A 26,859-nucleotide genomic window follows, 5' to 3' on the forward strand; every position below is an offset into this window, starting at 1 on the left:
AACTATTTATGTGAAAAATAACCTAAGTGTTCCCAGGAAAAAGAATTTAAGGACTGGGCAAAGACGTTGAAATCATGAGAGCTAGGATAGATAAATACCAAAGAATAAGGTACCAAAGTAGAAGTGGCAAACATGGAGGAAGAAGTTACAAGGAGAGTTTAACTCAAAGAAATAAAAATCAGAAGGAAAGCAGAAGCAAAAGAGAAAACGCACACAGCCAGGACACAGATATAGTTTTGTAATAAACCTATTTGGGAATAATTTGTTTTCTTATTTTCCACCTTCTCACACCTCCCCACCCCATCCCCAGCCTCTTTTCTGAAGATGATGTTTCACAAATATTTTAAATGAACTTAATTCCATCTGAAAAGGGAAGTCTTTCCCCTAAGCATTGAGTTGTAGCTCCCAATGCCTCCCTTCTGCTAGTGCTAGCTTCTGAGGAGTTTTGCAGTGCTATTTGGTTGTAAATGGAACACAGCAGAAACAGTAGTAAGAAGACTTAGGTCCCAAAAGGTGGTAAGAACAGGTCCTTTATCATGTTTGTATAACACCTCCAGGTAGTATACTCAGCTTTCTAAAGAACTGCATAGCCTACTCCCTAGAAATGCACCACAGTGAGATCATTTATACATAAACTAAAACTCTTTTCTATAGGGGATCCCTACCAGCAGTACCAAAACCACCTTGTTCACTAACTTCTCACAATTAACTTTCCTCTCCTAGCAGCCATTGACAACAAGCCTGCTGCAGACCAATCAAATACTCACACTGGAAACCTGCTATTAGGGAAAATAAATCAATGCACTTTCAAGGGTTTGCAAACAAGCACCACGTGAATCCCTGTTCACCTTGCTCTTGAGAGCAGGCATGTGCTTTACAAAACCATCCGCTCAGCAGCCTGAGAAATCAGTACCTTACTTATTGATGGGCACCACACATGTGGCACCAGCCACTAAGTGTACGCCCAGAACACAGAAGCTTTCCTCTGTCAGATTTGAAATGGAGAGAAGAGGAAGCATGCTAGCTATCCCCTGGAGAATAGACTTCTCATTAATATTCTTCTTCAATGTTAACAGTGATCAGAAAACAGAGAAAGCTAGCAGGAAGGTTATGACATTATCTTCAATCTCTCTTTTGTGTCTCACACTTGCAATAAAGAAAGATCACACCACAGAACCAAATTCTTGCAAAGAGCTTGATGCAATAATACTGAGCAACAGACAGCTCTGCAAGTTTGTGACTCTTCTTCCATTAGTCTCTCTAAAACCATATTCATGAAGTTAATTTAAGTGTCACGTATATATTATCACCTCTTAGATCAGTACTATCAAATGCTTGACAACATTCTGACTTTTGCCAATTGCTTTTAGTTTCTCTTTCCTTTTCTAGTGCTATATTTGAAGACAGAGGAGAAAAAAGAAAAGAAAAAAAAAAGATGACTGACTTGAGCAGAAGAAAAATTATTCTAAATCCCTTAAACAGTTGCTCTGTTAAATTGACACAAGTTTAATAACGTGTACTTGGCACATTCCTCTTGCCACGAATACAAGAAATTATAAAAAAAACCAAACTCACTCAAAGCAAGGAAATCTTTTAAAGATACAGCACATACCTTGCTGAACAGTGGTCTGATAGCTGTTACAGAGCCATTTGTAGATTCAAGTGTTCAAACAACAACAAAGACAACATAACTGTAAAGGATTTTACTTTTTTTGAAATCTTCTTTTCAATAGAATGATGATTGAATGGGGAGTCAAATCTGACCAACTCATTCTCACTCAAATTGTACATTCCAGACAGTACAGAGACACAGCAGAGGAGAAAGTCCGCTAGACCCAGGTATAACTGTGCAGAAAAATAGACCAGAAGAGACAACAGTACTTTTGCTCACTTCAAGGGTACATGATGTTTCCTAGCACCCAGCGTTCCCAAAATCCCATCACCTTCTACAAATGCAGAGAGTTCTTTTAATCCAAGGACATGCTGCACATTCACAGCACAGCATGACAAAGAGCGCTTGTAAATTTTAAAGAGATAGTCAGTTTCCTTGAAATAAACAATCAAGTGACAGCAAAATCTCAGCTCAAAAGGAAAACCGTACTTCATGGCCTCATCTAAGTTCCAAGCAAATCCTTCTTTGACAACCACAGAATTAGAAATACTGTGGCTGGCAATATATCAAAATAAAACAAGAATAACAAAAGCTTGTTATTGGAATAGGAGAACACTGCATGCTAGTGTGCAGGTGCACTGGCAGAGATCTGGGGAAACCTTTTCCTAGTAACACTTAAATCTATAGGCATAGCCACTCACTCCATCACATACTGAAGCCATCTAGAGTATCAAAAGAAGAAAGCAACAAGTCTTATGTGTGAGCATGGGAGCTCTGCTCCCTGTGTATCAACATGGAAAACATGAGATCATATTCCAACACCACTCTGTAGGCTGGATGTTGTGAGAACCCATGTCTATGAGCCCAAACCTTAAAATCAAAGAGACTTCTACTAGGTAGACGAAAACAAAGAGCGGAAGGAAGGGTGGAGCACCACGTTACTCTTGATCTGCAATTTGCTACCTCGCAGCCTTGCTACCAGGAAGCTCAATGCACACAGCAGTGTTTCAGCAACAGTTACACTTATACATACCATAATAAGCTGCATTTCATGAGAACCAGGGTAAAAGGGCAATAAAAAATCATTTTGTAGGACAACACAGTATGTTGCACCCAAACAGCAAAAATACAGAAGTACTTGCTCTTAAGAGCACCAACGGTCAGGTAATATAATGACAACTGCGGAACTTCAGATACTTTTGGTTACCATGACTGCTACAAAGTAAGCAGGTAAGAGTTTTTCCTCTCCCCTCAGCAAAATCTGTCTGAACTCTTCACCTCGTAAGTTTTTCCTGGCATATGGAGAATACAAGGAAAAATATCAAAATCATAAGTATATAAACCAGTTTTCTTTCCTCTACACGCCCCCCCCCCCCTCCCATCAGCAAGTCATTCATTAGAACAAATCCTCAGGCAATGATACTCAAAGCAAAGTTGCAAACTACAGAGAAGGCAGGTGTATTGCAGTGCACAGCAAGTTTCAAAGAGATTAAAAAGAGGGAGAGAAAAGAAAGCCATCTACCCCTATGCAACCTTTCCAGTATGAATAAATTGTGATTCAGGTTTGCCTCTAGACGAGTCAATTCACACACCCAGATCCTCAGACTGCACTGACAGTATCTTTTACTAATACCCATTTCACATCATGTTCCTGTTTTAACCATACTAATCTCTCTTTTCCCTCACTAGTGAGCTTTAAAAGCTGCTGCAGTACTTTTAACAGCTTTATGACGTGTGTTAATGGATATTTTGCTAACAGTACACAAGAGGAACTTTTACCAGCAAGCTGTCACTGCTGCTGTTCCTCCTCCTTATCTAGTTACTGGTCATCAGATTAGATCCCTGCCACCTACTTAGACAGCTAAAAAAAGAAAGAGGGGGAAAAAAAAAAAAAGAAAAAAAGAAAAAAAAAGTGGGAATCAGGGAAAGAAAGCCTTCAAAGAAAGCAAACTTGCAGTTCAAACTGGAAGAATTTTATGTAAATTTCAATGTATTTTCTTTCCTCTGTAATATTCTGCCTAAGCCACTCAATCAAGGAGGAATGACATGGAAAGAATGGGACTAATGCGAACAATGAATGATCCATAAATGTCTACAAGATTATATAACTGAAGATGAGATGGCATGCATGTGTGCGTGCATTAGGGGGAAAGGAGGAGAAACAGACAAGGAGAAAGAGGAGGAAACAACATGCCCGGTCACAGATGCAGGACTCAGTACAGTTCTTACTCAGTTTCCCTCTCTTCCCATAAGACAAATATTTTAACCGAAGGCAATCAGGCAGCTAAGGGATAAAAGCAAAAGAAAACCTATTTGCTAATGAATACACTTCAAAATATCCCTGGCTGAAATTGCACCATAACTGCAGTATCATGAAACACAGCTCATAGACAACCATGTTTATACTAAAGCAATTAACACACGGCACATTTCCTCACTGTTATTATCATTGGCATTCTCTCTGTGTTTGTTACACATTTTGAGCCTTGGCAGGTTAAGAGATATTCGTATGAAGTTAACAACAAAACGTTGCTGATTTGAAATGTACTCACTGTTATTTTTCAGGAACTCCTATATTTACTTTACACCATTCCCAGGGGAGAGCTGAACAGTTGCATTAGTTCTGCAAGGAAATGATATTCAAAATAAACTTTGCAAAGGCTTTGAGCCAAAAAAACTTTACAAATGTAACTTTTTAGACGCAGTACCCACTTGTTCTACAAGGCTGCACACTGTGGCTTTGCATAATCACCACCCACATTTCAAAACAATAATTTTATCTGAAATTCATCAGCAGTTTGATCACTTGTGTGAGCATAAACTTAGGAAAAGGAGCACAAGCACCCCCTCCCACCCCCTAAGAAGCTCTCTGCTGCCGGGTCGAGGGGGACATGCCCTCGGAGGCGGCGGCTGGGTACAAACGCCGAGCTCGGGGTTGGCTGCCTGCGGGGATGCACTTGCTTCAAAGTTGAGGCTTCTCCTCCCGTGCGGCGGCCGCGGCGGTGCGGACACTTGCTGCGGCCGCCGTCTCCGCCCGGGCCTGACCCCGCGCATTAACCCTCGCGGGTCCGGCCGCGGCCGCTGCACCGTACGCCGCCCCCCGCCCCTCGGCCCCCCGCCGGCTAGGGCGAGGCCCCGCCACCACTTACCCCCCGCGCCCGGAGGTGAGCGGCTCCCGTCCGCTCCCCTCGCCAGTGGCCTCCGGCTACCAGGAGCAGCCGGTGGCGGGCCGGGCTGCCCGGGGCACGGGAGAGGCTGAGGAGGGGACGGAGCGGGAGGAGGTGGTGGCGGAGGAGGAGGCGGAGGCGCCGGCGAAGTCGCGGCGGGGAGCACCGGGAGGCTGTGGCGGCAGCGGCCGGGGGCCGGCAGAGAGGGCAGGGCGGCGGGAGGAGCCGCTGTGCGAGGCGGGTCGAGTCGGGCCGGGCCGCCCTCCCGCCGGCAGCCGCCGTCCGAGGCCCCGCCGCACTGACAAGCACAGCGCTGCGCTTCCTCTTTCTCACAGCGACGGCGGCCGCCCCCCACCCCGCACCTCCCGCCACGGGGACCGGCTGCGGAGCTCGCCCGGGCAGGTGCGGGGCTCGCCAGCCGCCGGCCCCGTCCCGTTCCCCCTCCCCGGCTGCTCTGCCTGCCTCTCCGCGCTCCCCCAAACCGCCCGGCCAGCTCCGCTGCCGCGTCCCCGCTCCGGACCGAGGCTCTCCTACCTCCGGCGTGGGCAGCGTTCCCCGTCCGGAGCACAGCGGGGCCGCTCGGCCGCCCCCGCCGCGGGAGCCGCGCTCCGCTCCGCGCCGCCTCCTCGGTGCGGTGCCCTGGGCTGCCCCCGATACTATCCCATCCCGGGGCTCTCACAAGCACCCGACGCTCTCACTTCCTCTTCCTTCCTCCTGCTGGCGGGGCCGCGATGTGCAGCCCCGGGCCGCTTGCCGCCGAGGGGTCCCGCGGATCGGCAGCACCTGCGGGCGGGGGGCGACACCCGCTCCCTCCTCCGCTCGCTGCCGATCCGCTTCCCCCGCGCGGGGGTGCGGCTGGCCTCCCTCCTCCTGCAGCTCCTAAACGAGGGATCTGGGGCTACCTCCTTGCCTTTGGAATAGCTGTTTGTGTTTTGATGCCGCTTCTGTTCCCGGAGAGCCGCCGCCGCTGAGCAGCCCTGCAGCGGGCACGATGCGGCGCACGTCTGTTCGCCCCCGAAGCGAGCGAGCCGCCGCGGGAGCCCAGCCCAGCCCACCCGGGCCGCTCCGGGCCGGGACCCGCCGGGAGGGGGCGGCCGCAGCCCCGCTCGGCGCCCCTGCCCCTCTCCGCCGCTGGGTACCGGCTGCTGCCCAGGCCCCGGCGCTTCAGCATCCCCGCGGCCCGCCAGCTCCGGGGAGTGACGAGTGCCCAACTAGTGGCTTTTGCTCTCTGGAAAAGTCAAATATCAGAGCTCTGATTTTTTTCTCCGTCTCCCTGAAAGAAAAGTGATCAATGAGCCTTGGTTTATTTTTCTTTAATGCCTTAACCCACAGTTGCTGTGTGAACTACACAGGATATGTGATCCTGCAAACTATCAAATTATATCTTCTAATGCCAGATAGTGAGGGTGCTATTTTCCTTATTTTTTTTTTTCTGAAGTCCTGTACATTTCACTTTGATAAGAACTGATGGCCACAAAGCCTGGTTGTGGTACAGCAACTTTTATTGTGTGGTGTAACCAAATTTACTTATTGTGAACTATCCCATCATACACGAAGACCAAAACTTGCAGAATTACTGATTCTAATCTTGCATATAATTATGTACAAGAGTATCTTTATGCAGGGTAATAATTCCCAGTGATTTCCCATAAAACCACTCTTCTGCAACACCCAAGTTCTCAAGCCACAATAACGCTGTTATGCATCAGCTGATATTTAAGACGCTCATTGCTCTGAAAGTCCCACGGCCGATTACTAGGATTTTATACCCAGCAAAACTGCTATGTGCTTTCCCGAAGAGGAAGGAGACTTCTTTCCCTCTTTAGACTGTAATGCACCATGACAGCAATACACCAGATCTAAGCAAACATTTTGTGTTGGATCTGAGCAAATACGCCAGTGTGAGGCAATAAATGGCATGACTCACCTGAGTCACAGATTACTGTTTTTATAGGACTAGAGCAGAGATTCCAGTAAGTGACAGGGGCTAAATGTAGACCCCAAACCCATGGAAGCTCCTTTCCATGCATATAGAAACTGCCTGCCTGGTCTCCCCTCCTCTGGCAGCTTTCAGGCAGGTGTGTGGCACGGGTGACAGCAACAAACACTGGGGGAGCTGGGCAGGAAACATGACCATTCTGCATCCTAAAACTTCACCATGGCAGCAATTCCCTTCAATCAAGGAAATTTCTCCAAAGCCATTGAGTTTTAGGACCTCCTTGAGCACTGAAATTCATGGAGAAGCTGGACTTTGCATACTGAAATGAATATAGTGGTGCCTGTGTTAAATATACATTTTAAATCACATTTTCTTGTGGTTTTATGAAGGTAGAACTCCAACACTGAAAATGTGAGGTCCATATGTAATATATTTCATATTAAATACACTGAAAACACTTATCAAACCATCTCAAGAGTTTCTCATAGATGTAAAAGTTTTATTGAAAGAGGGATAATATCCACAGCAAGGAAATGGTGATTAAGTTTGCATTTGAACAGTTTCCATAATGCTGAGACTTTTCTCCTACATTTGTTACATTCATTTTGGTGCTTCACATAGAAACCAGAGTGTTTACAACTCAGCAAAGGGCATAGTAAATATCATACAAGGTGTGCAAGCAGATGATGTTTATTTCATTTTCCAATATTGGCTCAGGTCAGTTTTCCAGTATGGTCACAAGGGAGGTAAATATACAGATATACAGTGTTGGGAAAGATGTTTGGAACAATATTAAAAGTGAACAATATTTAAAATGCAAAATTTCATTCTTCATGTTTCAATTTTCTCTCACGCTCAACAACAAAAATAATTTAAATTGATTTCAGCTGTATATTACCATAACAGTTGGATTTTGAACAGTGCAGGAGAATGGTAATTTTCCAGTGCTACTGTAAGACAGTTTAAAAGAAAACTTGTGAAAAAAAATTCTACTAGTTTCTGGGAAAATAATTCAATACAAAATTCTACTGCACAGTTCAAGAGAACAAGCTAGAAAACTGGAGAACGCACTACATTGAAACCTTCTCTTTATTCCTATTCCAATCTAATATCCATAGTATGGCAGCCATTGCACCAAGACTGGGATTACTTTTGGTCTCCAAAAGTCCAGGGAACCTTTACTCAGGATAGATATGTACAGAAACACTTGGCTGCTATGGTAATTTCCTGATTTATTCAGTAGTAGTCCCTTTTCTGATGTCTGCTACGGAAGCGCACCTTAACTTTACAGCTGATCTGTTTACAGCCAAAATCAGAGTTGATTATAAGACATGGGCATAAGATGCTTGCCAGATAATTCTAGAATGCCAGAAGAGGGAGTGCAGGAACAGAAAACATCAAGAATTAAGCATTTTAATTTGTGTGCCTATTTCAGCTACAACCTTAAAGAGACGTAAACGGATAGATAGATAGATAGATAGATAGATAGATAGATAGATAGATAGATAGATAGATAGATAAAAGAATTTCCAGGAAGAACTACTGCTGCGTGGCTCTGCTGACAACAAAGATATTTCAGGATGGCCCAGTAGGTGCTAATCACCTGTAGAAACCCGGCCTGTTGAAATCTCCCCTTGACTGACCCCAAAACTGTAGAAATCATCAAAGCCTTTGTCACTTCCGAGAGTGAACACCTTAGATCTTGAGATAAAAGAGTTCCTGACAATTTTTGAAGTTTTGTATAGTACTTCTGACCAAAACTTTACTGATGCAAAAATTATCCAAAATTGCCTTTGTTATACCCAATAGGAAAGATGGTTGTATTTTAGTGTGCTTATAGGCTTTATGAATAACAGTATTTTAATGGTATATAAGTATTTTAATGGCCTACAGAACCTTGTTCATAACCATTAAAGCATACCACAATGCTAACTGTGATATAGAAAGAAGATAAATAATTATTATTACATTTTTACTTTTTAGAATCCACAGATAAATTTCCTTTTTTTTATCAATACAATCTATTGTGTTTGAATGAGAATATTTTGTCTGTGTATATGTTCATTTCTGTGAGGGGTGAATTAAGCCCTGGGAAGAAAATATTAAAAGCATGCTTATTGAGCCATTTCTTTCTACTGGTGAAAATGTGCTGTGATGAACCTTCCTCTCTGGTAAATTATTCTGCAACAGATTAAAGAGTGAACATGAAAAAAAACAGAATATCTGAACTGTGCATGTATAGACTAGTAGATATTTTTAATAGGTCATGAAGATCTGACCAAAATTCATAAAAAATAACATAAATAAAAATGGTCTGTTATCAGAAGCTTCAAGCTTCTGCATTTTTCTAAAATGCAGTATTGTTGCAGATGTCCATGCTTGAGTCCTAAAATTATAGTTACTGTTTTGCTCTTTATAGGTATGAATTTTATATTCATACATACATACATACAAGCACTTGGTGCAGGACAATTACACAAGGTCAGGATGATGAAAGGGTTATTATGACTCAGTTTTAGTGCACCTATTCAGACTTTCAAAATCTGCTTTTGTATATTCATTTGTATTTAACGTATGTTGAGAAAGTGATGACTTTTGCAGTATTGCCAGCCTAATGAAGAAAGAAAGAAATCTCACATAAGAATGTTTTTAATTAACCTAGGAAGTCTATTTCTAAAAAGTAGTTTGGGTCTGTTTATGGACTTATTTCCATCTCATCTGTTTAAATATCTGCAACAAGATAATTGTTAGAAGTTAAGACTGTGTAACCATAATACTTATGATCATCGCACTAGTTGTGAAATCCAAGCATTGCCAAGCAGGAAAATGAAGAGGTCAAGAATGGCCATTAACCTAATGTATTTCTATGAAGAAAAGCATGCCTCTGCAAACTGTTTTTGCTGCCACTTACTGGTCTTCTGTATTTTAGTTTGTCTTTAAGACCCTCTTCAGGAGTTAGAATCGTAGATTCACAGATTTTTTTTGGTTGGAAGGGACTTTGAATATATCTAGTTCCAATTCCCCTGCCATGGTCAGGGATACCTTCCACCAGACCCGGTTGCTCAGACCTTCATCCAGCCTGGCCTTGAGCAGGGATGAGACATCCATAGCTTCTCTGAGCAGCCTGTTCCAGTGCCTCAACACCCTCACAGCAAAGAATTTCCTCCTCATATATAATCTAAACCTACTCTCTTTCAGTTTGAAGCCACTTGTCCTATTTTTACATGCCCTTATTAAAAGTTCTTCTCCGTCATTTTTATAAGCCCCCTTTAAGTATTGAGGAGTCACAATTATGTCACCATGAAGCCTTCTCTTTTCCAGGCTGAACAAATCCAATTCTCTCAGCCTTTTCTTGTATGAGAGCTGTTCCATCCATCTGACCATCTTGGTGGCCTCTGGTCAGTGTCCTTCCTGTGCTGGGACCCCAGAGCTGGATGCAGCTCTCCATGTGGGGTCTCACCAGATCAGAGGGGCAGGATCCGCCCCCTGGCCCTGTTGCCCAAGCTGCTTTGGGTGGCATCCTGTCCTTCAGACGTGTCAAACTTTCCATAGCATAATCAGCTGTTGTGAAGAGACCACTTTGTAGGACAACATGTTCAGTATGAAGTACCTGAACAGCAAGAATACAGAAGTAATTGCTTTTAACACTCATGTTCATGAGCAACAAGATCTAAAAGTGATTTAATCATGATCTGCTTCTATGTGAAAATGAAAAAATTAGAAAAAGCTATAAACATTTGAGAAAAACAAAAAAACAATTTAATGTTGAAGTTTAGCAAGTTCTGAACTTCAGGGGAGCTTCTCTTCTGTTGCAGTGGAAACAATTAACCATTGGAGCTTCCCAATGGTTATCATATGTTGGTCCTAACCAGAAAAGTTTAAAACAGACTAGGCATTTTACTGTGACACTGGTGCAAGCTAAATGCTATTTTTATAATTTCATAGAAGAAAACTTAATAGAAGGAATAGCCCAGTGAGTGTGGCTTTCACCCTTCATTCCCAGGGTTTAATTCATCCATCACAGATGTGAGGAGAAGTAACTCTTTAGATAGAAAGAGCTTCTGATCATCCTCAAATGATGAAAAAAAGTGCTTAATACTTGGCCTAGGGAATGGGATGCTGATTATCAGTCATCTTAGGGAACAGACCATGACATCCAGTTGTGCACCTTAACAAAAGAAAGCAACCAGTCAGGCTCCCAGCCCTGGCCAGCTTCTGGTTGTGCAGCTACTGGCAATCTTGCCCCCTTGCTCTGTGTAACACTAGCTGTTTATCAAAAGTCCTCAGAGAAGGCACTGGAGGAATTTTGATCACCTTTCCAAGTGATAAGAGAGTTGTTTGCTGCATGCCATGTTTTCTTCTCTACCACACAGTGACTTTCTTAATGTCTGTAACATTTTATGATAAAGCCTCCTACGTGTTTCAATGACATTTAAGTATCAATATTTTTTCATACTTATTTTAATCTTTATTTTATTCCCTCATCTGGAAAGGATAGAGCTGAGCAGCCAGGGTACTCCTGGGTTTTGACTCAAGTGTAAGCCTTTAATCCCTCACAGAATTGTGAGTGAACTGTATGAGTTCTAAGAAATTATTTTCTCCCATCTCTTTCTTTTCTTTCATTTTGTTCTGTTGTTGAGGGTTTATTTGTTTACTTATTTGTTTATTTTTTAACTTTGTCAGTTTAAGCTCTAAGTTCTCCAAGACAGATTGTTTTTCTCAGTGTAGACAACCAATACATTTCAACTCCAATTTCATTTGGGGTCTCCTATTGCAAGTACAGCACAGTTATTATTAACTAACCTAGCTTAGTGAAGACACTCACTGCATTTTAATTGAGATTTCTACTTCTTTACTCCTCTGCTATCCGTGTAGATAATAGCATTTTGTACTGGCGAGTACAAAACCTAAAGAAAACTTAAACAAGAAAAGCTCCAAAACTTATGGACTGCTCAGTCTTTCAACAGGCTGAAAACCTTCTTTAATATTCACCCATTTTCTAGTCACCTTGTCTTCTATACAGATTAATATTTGATAAAAGTGGCCTATTTTTATCAATTTAGCAGCTGTGTTGTATGTGCAGTTGAGGTTTGAAGAGTACTAAGCCATGCCACGGTCTACTACAGATCTTTAATATTAAAGACAAGTTCATAGAATCATAAACCCATAGAACAGTTTGGGTTGTAGGAGGCCTCAAAGATCATCTGCCCTTGGGTGCCCCATGGGCAGGGACACCTTCCACCAGGTGCTCAAAGCCCCATCCAACCTGCCTTGAGCACTTCCAGGAATGGGGCGACCACAGCTACTCTAGAAACCTGTTCCAGTACTTCACCACTCTCACAGGACAGCATTTCTTCCTAATATCTGATCTAAATCTACCCTTTGTTCTATCACTACATGCCCTTATAAAATGTTCCATTCTTTCTGTGGAGCAGCTGTGCTCAATAGGCAAAATGGATGTCAACAAGCAAGAAAGATAAGCACTACCCAAACTCATGATAAATGCCACCCATTCCCCAAAATGCAGAATTTAACATGTAGGGAAAACAAGCAGGTACAGACAAAATCAGAGAAATAGTGCAACATCTGTCTCCAGCAATGACACAGCACAAGTCATTCCTAATCAAGCTCACATTCTCCTGTCCCAGGTCCCAGCATGACAAATAGGGCTGCACAAGCAAGCCCTCCCCAGGCCTTAGTCACGAGCCTTTTGACAGATTTTTCACTTTCTTGCTGGAAATAACAGACTGTTCTGTCTATCATCCATTCTAATTCCTTCATAACATTAATCGATCAACAGCAACTGCTGGCAGCAGAGCAGCAATAGATGGAGAACACACACTCACTGCTGGAAGGTGTGCTGGATGCCCACTTCTCTAATGAGGTGATTAACTCCAGCGGCTTCCCTGAATGAACCCACACAAACAAGTGGCACTCCAGCAGCAGCAGAAGCAGCACAAATGCACTTGTGAATGCCTTTCAGCATTTGAACTTGGCCTTTCTCCCTACTGCATTTATTATTCCATTATTACGGAAAGTCCCTTTGCCTATAAAATATTTTGCCCTGCTGTCACATTTTATTTTGCATATTTCTTGAGGAGTGTAATGCTCATGGCTGAAAATGCCTGTCCCTGCCAAAAAAATTCATGACGCTTCGGAGCTGGGTAAAAAGAACTTTTTAAGGCATCCTAACCTTTGAGTTAACATCCCTTAGATGTGCAGTATCCTACATAATGTCCATTTAGAATAAACATATACAAAAACTGGGCGGCAAGTTTCCAAGCGACTCACTTCAATGCACACAGTTCTTCAGAGAAGTGAAAGGCTCTAAGTGTTATGTGTTATTCACATCATTGTTCAACTATACTGATTTAGAGGAACTCTGAAAAGCCCAGGCAAAGGTCTTGTAGGTAACACTGTGTCCTGTTATGAACTAATGAAGGTGATTCACTAGTCTTACTCCCTCATGTTTTAATATGGTTCTCCTAAGTACTTACATCTTTCATGCCTCCTGTTGTTTTTTCCCCTTTTTTTCCTCCTTTTATTCAATAGCTCAAAGCACTGTCTGCTTTTATTGTCAAGGCCTTGAAGTTAGAGCCTTCAATATTTTTCATTGCTAAAACATTGTGGTCACTGCATTACATCTTTTCTATTTAACCTTTTCCTGTACCTCTCAACATTTTTCCATGTTGCTTTCCTGCCTGCTTAACCTGATCTGATAAAGGCCATCCTTTAGCAAGGCTTTGGGGCAGGTTTCCTTCCCAGAGGACAGTGATAGAGGTGGAGAGGAGGACAAGGGTTGGGTAGGGCTTGGTCAGTCCAACTGGTACAGACAGGAAGCAGCAGCCTTGCTCCACAGCCTGGCACGTAAAGATGAACTGCAAATGGGTATTTACAATTATTTATGAGCTGCTGTAGCTATGTGGCAAATTTTCTTTGCTGTGGAGTTCATAATCTCTGGCAAAGGGCAAGGCAGCTGACTGGAGGCTGCAGTCCCTCAAATGCCCTGGCCTGAACCAGCAGAGTTTGAGTCCAAGGTTTTCATCTGGAGAGTTACCATCATTGTGGGAATGTTACGAATTCAGTTTCCAAGCCTGAGGTCAGAGACAGGAGAATTATCTATTTGCTGAAGTGTGGTTTTAAGTCAACAACAACTCTTCATGTATTCTTATCAAACTTAATGAATACTTCGGATAAAAACACTATTTTTATAAAAAGAGAAAATTTTTAGTCCGGCACTTCTAAATAAAAAAACATGGCAAATCTTGTGAACTTTCAAGTCATAAGCTATCTAAAATTCATATTCTTTAAGACAATGCAGAAAGTTAAATGTTTTATTCAGTATGAAATAAAATAAAATAAAATAAAATAAAATAAAATAAAATAAAATAAAATAAAATAAAATAAAATAAAATAAAATAAAATGGGGTACCAGAAAGTCATTCTGGTACCTCAACAAAGTTTAAAAAAATTGAAATACCTATATAAATATATTTATAAAAATAAATACATTTAAATTTAATTTAAGATAAAATATTTTTCAAATCAACTCAGAAAAACCCAGAGCATGGGAAATATTTTCCAGTTCAACTAACAAATCAACAGACTCCTCACTGTGAATGTCTAACTCACACCCTTCTTAATGGCTTAATAGTAAAAGGACTGAACATCTGCAGCTCCTACTCAAGTTGGACATTTAGTATTCATAAGCCAATAGAATCATCTGATTGTGCAGCAGTTGTGGGGGGGAAATAATCAAGTCCTTAATTTGTCACAAGTGCATAAGTGGTGGTAGAAGTGCTTAAATTTACACCCTCCTGCTTGAAAGCACTGAGTACTACAAAAGGATTGCAATTCTCCTGCCTTGCAGGGAGCCTAAATTCCTGCCCCAGGATACAAGATGCCCCTGCTGTCTTCTCAGTCTAAATTGGGGGGAAAATGTGTCCTTTTAGGTCCCAAGGACTAATTAGTCAATGCTTGTAAAGATCTCTGAAGGTGAAAAGTGTATCTAAGCTTTACCATGACAGATGGCTGTGCTTTAATTTTAAAGGTTTTCTTTAAAAAAGCTGTTTTGTGGAAGCCCTCTCTCTTCACTGTCCACTAGTGCAGATAATTCATTTTGAACTGGTGTACAGATGGGGGAACAGGATGGCCAAAACCTCTGTTCTGGCTGTGAGCATTCAGAGAGAAGAACCTTAAATATTGATTTACTTTATGAACCAGAGTTCCCTACTGTCTTGCAGTAGTGTAAAATATCATAAAATGCTGCCAATTCTGCTTGTCTCTTCTCTTTCCCATCTGTGATAGTTTTACAGAATATCTTCCCAAAAATAAATGAAGTGCAAGACCTCTGGAGAATGGGATGGTCTGTGTGTCACTGAAAGCAGTGTACTACACCATGTTCCCACACCTGTCCTCATGCCCTGTTGCAATTAGCATCTTGCACAGATCCTTGAGCATATGTTTGCTTTGTCATCCTGTGGAATATTCCACTACACTACACTACAGCAAGCTGTCAAAGTCTTTGCTGAAAAAAATTATGACTAATGATTTATGCTAAAATCAGCACTGCGATCCTCTGCTGCAAAAACTGCTGTGGTGTAAAAACAGCAAGAAGACAGCTCACAAGGTTTTGCTGATTGTTTCCCAAGGAATGGCATAAAATTGCCATTCCATAAGGCAATGGCACAGACTATTGATAAGCCATAGTCTCATGCTTATATACAGCATGTGTTTTATGGAAGAATCCAGAGGGAGAGAATACAAAAAATGCAGGAAGGATTTTGCAGGCTGACCTTGTTAACCATATCAAGCCTGCCCACTAGAACTGCTCAGAACACCAGCCCTTTCCAAGGGACAATATTGTAGAGTCCAGGTTATTCCTACAGATATCAGTACAGTACACTCATTGATGAAGAGAAATATAAACTTTCTAAAAGAAATTATGGGTTTTTTTTAAAATAGACTCCTAAATAACTGCCCCTTTTTCCACAAATATATTTTCAATGGTGCTGTTTCCTGTGAAATTTTCCCCCTCCTAGATTTTTTTAGCCAGCAAAATTCTAAAAACCTTGATCAGGCTAGAGATGACTTAGGTTTTAGCTTTCTTCCCTTCTTCCCCACAGTTTTTGTCTTAATGTATGTGCATTTTAGGTACATCCATGTTGATAACAGCTCCCAGTCATTGCTATATCATTGAGTTAGACACATTCCCTGGCATTTGGAGGATGGCAGCTGATCTGATGTGTGAACTTGACTCAGGTTGCTTTTTTTTTTTTTTTTTTTTTTTTGCAATGGGAAAATGGGGCTTACAGGCCTGGTGAAGAGTTCAGCAGAGTAAGGATAAGAAGCATTCTGCAAGAAGCATGAAGTCAGCAACTCTACAATGTTGGGCCACCAAGTTGGAAAGATATTAAGTGTCAGTGCTGCTGTGGAGACTCCCTGCTTTTTTTTCAGCAGGAAGCGGGACTCTTCCAACCTCTATGTTTCTTAATGATGAATGCTCAAGCTGCTTCCTCTGTAGTTTGTAGGATCTGCCACGCCTCAAAAAGGAGCTTCTCAGATGGCAGCTTCCCACACTTCAATATTAGGTCACACTAGAGTCATGGGGTGCTCAAGCCTTAACCTGAAATGCTACTTAGAATTACTACTACTGAAATGGACTTAGAATTTTGATGTGGCTGGAATTTTCTCTGCACCTCCCTGCTTCCCTATTGCTCCAAGTGAGGAGCCAGGCAAATATTTGTTTGGAAAAAATACTGCTGATCAAAAGAAAACTAACTTGCTCTTCTGTGATTTTAACCAGAATCAAGCTATCACATAAGGTCTCTGTCCATATCCTATTTGTCCTGATGGTGGTTGAATCATCTATGTCTTACTCTTATCTCCAACTTCATGCTGTGTCCTGTACCATTAGTCAAATATTTCAGCAATTGCAACTTTTTTTTCATTAGAAAGAGATACTAAAGCAAAATCTGTTATCTTTGATGCAGACTTGCCACTTTACAGAGGATGTAAATACCCTGCATTTCCTTTAGTATAACAGAAATCAAACAGCAGCAGAAGACAAGCTGATGGACTACATGACTTTGTTCATCTATACTTAGCCCAAAAGTTTTCTTTGTATGTTTTTCTCAGTGCTCCAGCAATGTTGCTTGGGCTTTTCTATCACTACTTCATTGATGTGTCCTGCAATTCATACATTTAACTGTCTTCTAGTGAAGACTTCTATGCCATTCCCTCCTCTTCCCTTGTTTATCCCTGGAAATCTCCTCAAATGGAAGAGATTAATGAAGCGAAGTCAGCCTTTTTAATGCTGGTCTTTTGAACAGTATTTAGTGTTCACTAATTATTTCTTAACTGTCCTGTAGCTGGTTCTTGGTATTTTTGAGATCTGTCTTGTCATGGAGATGATTTAAAAACCTCTTTTTTTTTTTTTTTCCCTCTCCATATCTATCTCCTCTGTTGTGGGTTTCTCTCTTGGCACTGCCCAAGAAGAAGGGCAAAGAACAATTTCCAAAGAAACATTTAGTCTCATTAAAATTAAATTCACTTTGGGAGTCCCCCAAAAATGTTGAACCTCATTCTTGTGCAGTAGATTAGCCCACTGTCTTGATAGAGTTATTCTTAATTTTCTCACAGCAGTTTTCCCTTTTGCTCGTGTACACATCTCTAAATATTGTTCCTCTCACTATGCTGTTCTTTATGTTCATTTGAATCTTTTATCTTGTGGCTTTAGCAGCCATCAGGTCATTTTATTCTCTTCCTTGGGAACCACGTTTGTTCAAAACTTTGTGTTTTAGAATTATAGAGTGAGGGGGCTTATTTTAACTCAGAAAGGCAGCAGCTCTGTCGCCCCCTTCCTTCCCATTTTTTGTCACTCATCTCATCATCAAAGGGTTGTTTTGACAAGAGCCAGGCAGTTTTGTATCTTTGGTTTTTTCCTCCCAGGCTCTTCCTTCCCATGACTTGACACCATCCTACCACATAGACTCACGGATTCTGACACTGACAGTCATCAATAAAACAACAAGATGTGGGCATCACAACACAAAATCCATCTGAGTCCTTTTTACACAGCAGATAAAATGCATCTTTGTCTTCATCCTACACATTGGTAGGAGCTTTGTGCTCAGTGTTGATGAGTTCTCCAGGCTGGCATTTGAGTACAGCAGAGAAATTCTTTCTTGTATGGGAATACACTGGCAGTTGTCTGCTTATTTGGTGCTCCGGACAGTTTTTCAACAGGAGATCAAACCAATCACCCCAGTCAGGCACCAGGTGCTTTATGAAAGATCATTGTTTATTTGCTCTTCAGGCCAGCCAGTGCACTCACAGGACTGCAGTGCCTACATGAAGCAGATAATGGCTTTTAGAGGGCTTTTTTTGCACCATCAAGCACTGCAAACGCTGCTTCCTGGCAGTCAGGGAACATGTGCAGCACAGATACCATCTTCTCCCACTGCCTCACCTTGACGTCTTGCCCATGGCAGATCTGCGGGAATCAGCTGCTCTAACCAAAACAGAAGATCAGCTTACTCTGGAGTGTATGTGTCATACAGACAGCTTTATCCCCTCATTCCCTGTCATTCTCAGCTGGGAATAAACAAAAATTTATGGTTTTGTTTCCAGAAAACCCAAACAGTCCCCTGACTGGCATCGACCCCACATACAGTTTAGAATAAGGCCCTAGACACATGAACAGGAGAAACCAGAACAACTTTTGTATAACAGGACAAGAATTGTAACCCCTCACTCCCCAGTATATCTTTTAAGCTTAGACCAAAAAAAGACTGTCTAGGCTTCCCAGCACCAGCAGACAATTCTAAAGAGCATCCCTCAGTTCAGTGCCTTCAAAATTGTCCTTTTTTCCCTTTTTAAGCTGTCCATATAGCCTATTACAAGCTGTAGCTTGGGAACAAGTAAGTTGCTAAAGCACTTTAAAAGTATTTTAGCAGGGAATGACTTTGTCTCTTCTTGCTTTCTATTATCACAATATCAAAACAATGTCTTCTAAAAATACAGGCAGCTAAAAAAAGGTGGGAAGAATGTGTTCACTTTGGTTTGTATCACACAGTTTGATGCAGTTTTTGCTGCAGAATGAGAGCAGCTGCAGCTGTGCTTTAATTAACCGAGAGTCGGGTACAGAGAAGGTGGTCATTTGTTCTTGGAAATCACTGGGGGTTTGGGGTTTTTTCCCCCTAGTGATGGACTAAGCAAGCACTTGCTAGACATTTGTTCTTTTATGATGTACCCTTATTAGCATGTATTGTTACAGGTTTTCCACTAATTTCAACATAGACCTTGATAAAGAAAAAGAGGGACCCTGAAGGCTCTCTGTGAAATATAAAGGTGTTCAAAGATCTACTTTCGCCCCCTCAGAAGAGTTTACAAATAAGCCAAATAGCTGCTTTTTTTTTTTTTATGACAAATGGTGAGCATGAAAATAAAAATAGCTACTGCTCGTTAGGATCACTAGGAGGAAGGGGCTTCTGAACAGTTTCTGAGGGTGCAGACAACCTATTGTGGAAGGAGTACTAAAACAGATCACTGAATGGATCTGCTGAGAATGAGGAAACCTAATTAATTGCTGTAATTAGTTGCCTCCCAAGATGAGGAGGCCGGATACTGGAGTGGCATGGCTCAGCAGCCACCCATTAAAATCAAGAGGCCTCAAGTGGTTGTCTCCAGCTGGGTGTCTGGTCCTTGGCTGCCTGTTGCAATCGTGGATCTGAAACAGACCTGTTTGATGTGGGATGCCACAGAATTCACAGAATGACAAGGTTGGAAGAGATCTTCAAGATCATTGAGTCCAACCCATGCCCCAACACCTCAACTAAAGCATGGCACCGAGTCCTCCACACTGTTGTGGTTTAATGTAGTTTGGTTGCACACACCAGAAACAGAACACTAGAACAGTTCCAAAGGATCAGAGAAACTTGATTATTCCCAATCAACACTGAACAATGTCTGGGGTCTTTTTCTAAGGATCAAAGTGTCAAGTTATGCCTGAGTCTTGGGTCTTCAAAGAGACAGGAGCAGTGGTTGGTTGATGTAAAATTGTTTATTGCATGAATACATCAGCCTCGAAGGCAAAGAGTTCAGAGTATTACAGTCCATGCTAAAAGCTTTCTGGCATAGAGTCCTGATGTTCTGAGCAGAAGCAGTAGCAGCTACCAGAAGCTACTGCCACTTTTTTTTGCACCCCAGTGCAGGGGGATTTTATTCATAAATCATCCAATCAGCCAAAAAACACTATCCTAAAACGTTCTTCCTACATCTCTCTGAGCTTAAATCTAAAGTGCAGAAGTAGTGTCAGTTTTCACACAAAATCTACGCATATAGTTCTATCTGTTCACACAAATAGTTCTATCTGTTCTACCTGGAAATGCAAGCAATGTTCTGCTAAGCTTTCTCTATGTCTGGAGCTAAGTTAGTTTGTTGAAAGATATCACTACTGAACTTTAAACTAGGCTTTAGGGCTTTTTACTAGCTAACACAGTCTCTTAAGGCACTTAAGATGTATTTTTACTTACTTAAAACTAAAACTTACACTCCTACTTCATGTCTGTGTGGCTTAATATGTTTCTGTAAAGGTTCCAATTCAATCCCTGCATTCCTTTCTCTCTCTGAAGGACTCAGAGAGGCCTCTATTTCATGCACTCTGACATCAAAGAAATGACAAAGCGGGCTTTAGACCTAAACCACACAATATGTAATCAAAAACGTCACATTTTTTGAAGCACTTCATTTCTGGAATTTCTGAAAGCAGTATATTTTTCCAAACCCAGTGTCCTCACAGCATGTAGCTATATTAGCTCTACAGAGCACAAATCTCTCTACAGTTTGCTCTCAAGAACCTTTTAGAACGTTTTCCCTAGGTGATGAGCAGTTCAGAACCAGTTTCTTTTGAGGTGTTACATTTAGTCATCTCTTTGTGTGAGATAAAAGGAGACCTTAAATGAAATACCCTTGAGAAGAGTTCTTGAAAAGGCAGGAGAAAAAAAAAAATCAGGATCTGAAAACAAGACGACACAGAGGCCAGAAGTGGCTGTATAGTTTTAGCAAGGTTACCGGGGACAAAAGAACCTAAGAAAGCCTCATTTATTCTGCAAAGCAAGCCACAAAAAAAACAATTGTTTGGTACAATGTGATTCATAGGACAAGGATCCTGTTGGCTGTCTGCTTACCTGGGGACATGAAGTAGCTCCAAAATCTTTTCACCACTCATTTGAGGCAGCTGCTCCCTCACTCCTGTTGCATTTGGTATCAATTTGGGGTGATCTCATAATTGACTCAGTCTCCTAATCATGCTTGTCACAGATGGGTGCTGCTGAAAACAGTAATTAATTTACAGAAGATCAGGAATAGTGGAAAAACATTACTCATTCAATTAAAACTACTGGCTTTGCTGGATCTGAAATCAAAACTGCTTATTCAGCAATAGGAAGGGATTTCTGCTAGTTCTTTTTAACATTTACTTCCTTAGGTAAGATCATAAGCCACATATGGAATCTATGCTCAGAATTTCTGCTAGCTGAAAGGGGCAAGAATCACTCAGAAAGGCAAAATTTAAGGAAAATATAATCTTTCCCTGAAGGTTAATTTTTTTCCCCTGGAGAATGAGCTGTGATGCCGGTAAAGTATGGATGAAGGAACCCAGGGTCTCACCAACCCAGGAGAAATCTTGTCATTGACTTCAGCAGGGCCAGGATTTCCATCTTAATGAAAATGCATTTTCATTTAATAGCCTCAACAAGAATTCAGTAATGTACTTTAGAGGTCTGCCTTTTTAAAAGTTGCTTGCAATTTTTTAGCAAAGTGCCAATCATATGTCCTGAGAGTGGAGCAGCCTTTTTTACAATAGTTGGGTTTGGGGGCTGCAGTTCAGACAGAACTCAGTGTTCTATTCTGTTAGTTGTCTTTTGTGCCTTAAAAACAAGAACAAGATAGAATAAAATAGGCTGAATTTGGTGCTGATTTGCTCTCATGTAAATCCAGAGCTCCACCACTGGAAGAGAAGGGTATTTTTCTGGGTATCTCATCTTCACATAGGAGAAGATTTTGGTCTGGTGTCACTGCAAATCTCATATGAGCTGTGACAAATTTATGAGTACTGGAATTTTTTCCTTTATTTTGCTTGGATAAATGCACAGTGCTGGATTGCACAACAAGAAGCCCCCTTGAGAATGTTCCTGCTTTGTTCCAGCAAAACACAATGTCCCTGAGTGACTCTTGTCTTCATACCACTTTCACTGTAGAACAAACATGATAACAAACCTGGTGGAATAATAAGTTCCTGGCTGCTGACCAGGAGGTTTTTCCTCAACATGAGTTAGAGGTTTGCTCTGGGCACCAAACCCAGAGGGCTATCTACTTTTCCATTCTTCCCCTTTTAACTTATTTTACGTTAAAATATTAAGTCTTGTTTTCTTTAAATGAACAAACACAGACATATGCACTAACAAAACACCAACTGGCATTATTCATCCATCATCTTAGGGAGTGGAACAGTAAGAAATGCATCTTCCTGAGATCTATTTTCAGGTTTATCTTGGGGAAATTGTCTGAAATTCTCTATTGCTTATTTGATCCTGACAAATTAGTATGATATCTCTTCTCTAAACAAAAATTCGCAGAGAAATAGCAGATTTCATATCATACAGAGTTGAGAAGCTAGGGGAGACTGATCCACAGTTCTGCCTTAAAGATAATCCGTATCTTTTGTTCTGCAGTGTTTTTAGGGTTTCCCTTATATGCAAGCACTAACGGTCCACAAAGAACAATGATTATTTGCCTGTGTTCCAACTAAAGAAGTGCTGTTATAAATTTCTACTTCAGCTGCTTGTCCAAGTCTCATATTATGCCAGTTAAGATCTCCAGGATGGCTCATGAGGATCTGAGAAACCTTGAAAAATGCAGCTGACTGGAATATGAATAAAATGCATCAGTCTATTTTGTTTCTGTTTACTTTCTTCCCAGGGAGAATAAACTGCAAAGCAGCAACACATCAGTGCCGTTTCCTCCATCCGTGCTAGTTTATCAAAAGTGTACTGTTTGCCAATTTGTAGTCACATTACAATAATTAGCATAGCTGGAGCACCAGAGAGATACTTTCAGTTTTGATATTTCATAAAATGAGATGCTACAACAGATGATACCACTCCAGCATCTTCCCCTTAGCACCCTCTAGTACAGCTGCTTTAACAGAAAATGAGAAAACTGCATAATGCTTTGGAGGAAGGAGCAGTGCTTTACCACAGCAAGTAACTCCCTTGTTATACCTGCTTCTGATCCTGTACCTCCAAAAATCCAGCTCTTGGTCACCTTAGTTTGGTAATAACTTTCTACAATCCTGGAGTTTGTCATCCATGAAGCACTGCTGACTTAGCTCAGCAGCACACCGTGGCAGTCACTGGGGTATGGAGCATACTTAGAGGGAATTATTGAACTGAAGCAGAAAGGGCAAGAAATACCCAGTGGCATGTACCAGTGCTAGCATGAAATTCAGCAGTTCTCCTTCTGCTTATTTGAGAACTTGGTGTTCCTTTTGCAGGGCAGCTGAAATAGTAATGACTATTCAATACTGAAATAATCTTTGAAGAATAACCAAACTGGTAATCTGTATCCATCCCTGCATGTTAATACAGAAATGACAAAATATGTGCAGACTGTGGTGGTGTCTAGAACAGCTTATTTCCACAGGAGTCAAAGGAAGGAGGGAAAGGGGAGTAAGAGTGAGAATATAATTGGGAAAAATGCTCATTGCATCCTAAAGTGGACACAGATCAGTTCACAGAGAGGTAAAGTGCACAATATTTAAGCTATTCAAAAATTACCCCACAGCTATACACTTTTATTGCTTAATTTAAGAAAAATAATACCTTAGATTAAAAAAAAATAGATAAATTTCCCAAAAATTTCAAGCTGTGCTTCATGTATATTCCAATATAATCAGAATAACTATGCTTTAAATACCATTTTAAGTCATTCACTGTCTTGGCTGAGGATCTACTGAGCTCTCAGAAAAATGAATGCAAATGCTGTATCCCATTGATTTCTTGTGAGAATGCATCAGGTTCTGAATACTGATCCTTTCAGTGGGAAACAGCAATAACTTAGTAATAATGTAATTAGTTGTTTGCAATGGAACAGTGTCTTTCCCTCACACATCTCCAAGTGCTGGCCAGTCACTTCAGACCTCACTGCTGCCCTTATGCACAGGAACCTCTATCACAATGAACAACTTCACCAAAATTAATGCTGAAGGCACAAAGGAGACAGGCAGGGTTAGTGGCTAGCTTTAAGTGTAACAGTAAACTAGTGTGAGTGGGGGGATGTTTATTGTACGAGTTTCAGGCCTGGGAAACAGAGTCCCAGTGTAATTATAGAACTTGCCCAAGGCCACAAAATAAGGCAGTGGCAGGGAGTACATGGCAGCTCCCACAGCTCGAGTCTGACTCTCGTGCTTCATTTTGCTAACGATTACTTTTAGAAACACAAACAATGATACATCCCAGGGCACACTTAAATTGCAAGGTATTCAGACTGTATGAATGTGAAGATATTCTTCTATAAGCTCCTGTCCAGGACAGTACTGAAGGACACATATTGCCCACAAGGTGCTGCTTTTGATTTCCTTCTGCTACAGGTACTCCTTGAAGAGACATCTTTATTATACAAGTTGTCCATGACAGAGGAACCCTTTCCCAACAAGCAGCTTTTCTGAGTCATTCATGCTATGATTTTAACCGCAATCAGACTTGTTTTAGCATATTTAGCCATGAGGTCTTAAACATAATGGAAATCGAGTGATTTCTAATGCAGTGTAAACAAAGACAAAGTGAACCTTGGTAGGAACAAGCTCAAAACTTTGGAAGGAGCACCACATCCAGGCTCGTCTCCCTTCCCATGTACAGAAATAGTACTTCAGCAGTTTCCTAAGGAAAAGCCCCGTGGAATTGCCCTCCAGACCTCTCAGAGTAGCATGCCCCAGCATGACTACACAGTGCTATGCTGTCCCCACTAACTGTCCCCTCCAGCAGCCACTGCTGTTTAGCACTTGGTGGGCAGACTGTGAGAAAGCAGAAGTGCCAGTCTGAAGTTTTGGAACCTCTTAGCCAGATATGAGTCATCCAAACTGTTTTGCAGACCAGCAAAAGTAAATATCCAAAGTGTCAAATAAAGATATTGCAAGACAAATGCATTCTCCCAATAGCACACCCATCAAGATAAAATCATGAAGCAATAGAAATCATGCAGACATTTGTGTTGCAGCAGGAGCACGTGACAGTACAGGTTGTCAGTATACTGGACAATGAACCCTGAGAGCAGCCAGAAAAGATGAATTCCCTTTTTTTTTTTTTTTTTCAGCTGGTGCTGCCCTGTGGATTACATGCAGAAAGGAGTGAGGGATAGCATGTTCCAAAACAGGATACTGTAAAGGTTAAATCCCCATTATGGGCCCCACAACATCATGATTAGTTCTTCAGGGAGGTTTCAAATAATAATCTCTGCAGAAAATCACAATAAGATGCTTACCCAGCAAGCCATCCCACATTCATGCAATTTTTCTCCCAGATTTTCACAGATCTAAGGTTCAGGGTAAGGAAACACCATGGAGAGGTTTGCTGCAACTTAAAACAAGGATGTCTCAAAGTCTATTTTTCAGGTAATTAGTTTAGCCACCAAGTGTTTCTGTCCCATCTTTCTGTGTTTGGATGATCAGACCTGCAGCAAGTCTTGAAGAAGTGATTGGACTTTCACCTCTCTAAACCTTCCCTTCTTGCTCAGGCACATCTAACTGTTAAGTATATTTTAAAAATGAGAATAAATGAGGTTAATCTTAGAGGATGGGGCTTGTGTTATTCCAGGGGGTGCATGTGTGTGGGTGGGTGCAGGAATGCCTAGTAATATGGGATCATAGACTGGTTTGGATTGGAAGGGACCTCAGAGATCATCTATTTCCAACACCCCCACCATGCAAAGGGGCTTTTCCACTAGACCAGGTCGCTCAAAACCTCATCCAGCTTGGTCCGGAACATTGTGAGGGATGGGTCAACCACAACCTGTCTGGGCAACCAGTTCCAGTGTGTCAGCACCCTCACAGTAATGAATTTCTTCCTAATATCCAATCTAAACCTGCTATCAGTTTAAAGTCATCTACCCCCCTTGTTCTCTCACTACGTTCCTTTAGAAAAAGTCCCTCTCCAGCTCTCTTGTAGGCCCCATTCAGGTGTTGGAAGGCTGCTCTAAGCTCCCCCCAGAGCCTTCTCTTCTCCAGGCTGAACACCAACTGTCTCAGCCATTTTATGCACAGAGGAAGCCCAAAGAATAAAATTTGGCTGCTAAAGAGATGAAAAATGTTAACTGCATTCTGGTAGTTGAGAGAAGTGTGAGGTCAATGTCACGGAATGGAAAAAAACAAAAACAGTCTAGTTGATTCAGGCAGATAATTCCCAAACAGCGTATGAATAATTGTGTGGTCCACTGAGCTCAATCCTTTGGAGGGTTTCCAAGGAAAACTTTGATGCTATCAGTACATGCTGGACTGTGGCAGTTGTCCATGGAGAAACAGATTTTGGGAAAAAGTGTAAGACCTTGTGAACAATCCTTTGTTTTAGTGAGTGGGAAATAAGAAAAAGGCCTGTTTCCTCTCCTGTCAGATGGCCCTGCACGAGACGAGTCATTGTGCTCTCAGGGTTGGCCCGAGCAGCACTCGGGCACGCTGCTGTCACCTCTGGGGCAGGGGCAAATGTAACAGCAAATAGAACTCCCACCCCCCTCTGCAAACCCCAGGACCACAGCACACCCAGCTTTTGCAAAGAAAAAAATCCCAACTAAAATCAGGGATGTACTGTATATAACAATCCTAGCAGGGAGTTCCCAGCATCTCATGGAAGTGCAAGCCATCTTAACAATTTCCCAGAAGGAAAATGCTGGGAAAATTCAGTCTAGGATAACATACCCAGCACAGTCTTTACCTGAAACCAGAGGGAAGGGAACTGGCTCTCTCAGAACCCCTGTGCTCACCTGCCAGAAGGAGAGGGTGCCAAGTGTGAGGTGGAAGAGGAAGCAGATGTGGGAGAGGAGACCAAGCATGTAAGTCAGCTGAACCACAGCCAGATAAATCCCCAGGCACC

General features: G+C 41.8%; 1 protein-coding gene across 5 annotated transcripts in view; it reads right to left on the bottom strand.

The window, feature by feature from the left end:
• ELMO1 (engulfment and cell motility 1) overlaps positions 1–5,462 on the bottom strand; it is a 303,565-nt gene extending 298,103 nt beyond the window's left edge. For 2 of the 5 annotated variants that reach the window (XM_059848803.1, XM_059848777.1), the window contains exons 1-2: positions 4,762–4,973; positions 4,165–4,235 (exon numbers count right to left, since the gene is read on the bottom strand). The gene's annotated coding sequence lies outside the window, so the exon portion shown is untranslated. Of the gene's footprint in view, positions 1–4,164; positions 4,236–4,761; positions 4,974–5,313 lie in introns of those variants that run through there. The other 3 variants (XM_059848786.1, XM_059848813.1, XM_059848795.1) reach the window with 3 other exon arrangements.
• Positions 5,463–26,859: the final 21,397 nt, after the last annotated feature.

The sequence above is a fragment of the Haemorhous mexicanus genome, chromosome 1 (genome assembly GCF_027477595.1).
Source record: "Haemorhous mexicanus isolate bHaeMex1 chromosome 1, bHaeMex1.pri, whole genome shotgun sequence".
Lineage (NCBI taxonomy): Eukaryota > Metazoa > Chordata > Aves > Passeriformes > Fringillidae > Haemorhous > Haemorhous mexicanus.